The following is a 650-nucleotide window of genomic DNA, read 5'->3' as shown; positions in this document are numbered from 1 at the left end:
GAACACGGAGATTGCTTCCGGCGTTGTTGATTCTGGTCAGTGAACGCATGACCCTCCCCCACCGCTCCCCTTAAAAATGTGTCGGCCGAAGTGGCCGTGCGGTTAAAGGCGCTGCAGTCTGGAACCGCAAGACCGCTACGGTCGCAGGTTCGAATCCTGCCTCGGGCATGGATGTTTGTGATGTCCTTAGGTTAGTTAGGTTTACCTAGTTCTAAGTTCTAGGGGACTAATGACCTCAGAAGTTGAGTCCCATAGTGCTCAGAGCCATTTTTGAACCTTAAAAATGTGAGTTCTTTGGCGCTTTCGGCACGTACGACGCCCCCCCCCCTTCCCACTCCTAGTGAACGCTTTACCCCTACGAAACCATTCGGTGTGGGACACAGCATTATGTGACCAATTCAAAAGCTCTAATCGACATACTACAACGGCTTCTTAGTTTGTCAAAGGAAAGTATTAAAGGAAGATTATAATTTCAGTAGTGTTACTCAATGAATGCAAAGAGTACCTTCCATTGTACTGTAGTATTATTTGACATTAATATGTAGTGAAAGCAGACATATGAAGTAAAACACTACTGAAAAGTGAAAATATTCAGGTAACGAATTAGTAACAATGGATTCTTTTTGCTAACGAATTTTATTCGTTATGTT

This window comes from Schistocerca serialis, chromosome 2 (genome assembly GCF_023864345.2).
Source record: "Schistocerca serialis cubense isolate TAMUIC-IGC-003099 chromosome 2, iqSchSeri2.2, whole genome shotgun sequence".
NCBI lineage: Eukaryota > Metazoa > Arthropoda > Insecta > Orthoptera > Acrididae > Schistocerca > Schistocerca serialis.
Note: the sequence above shows the minus strand (reverse complement) of the source record.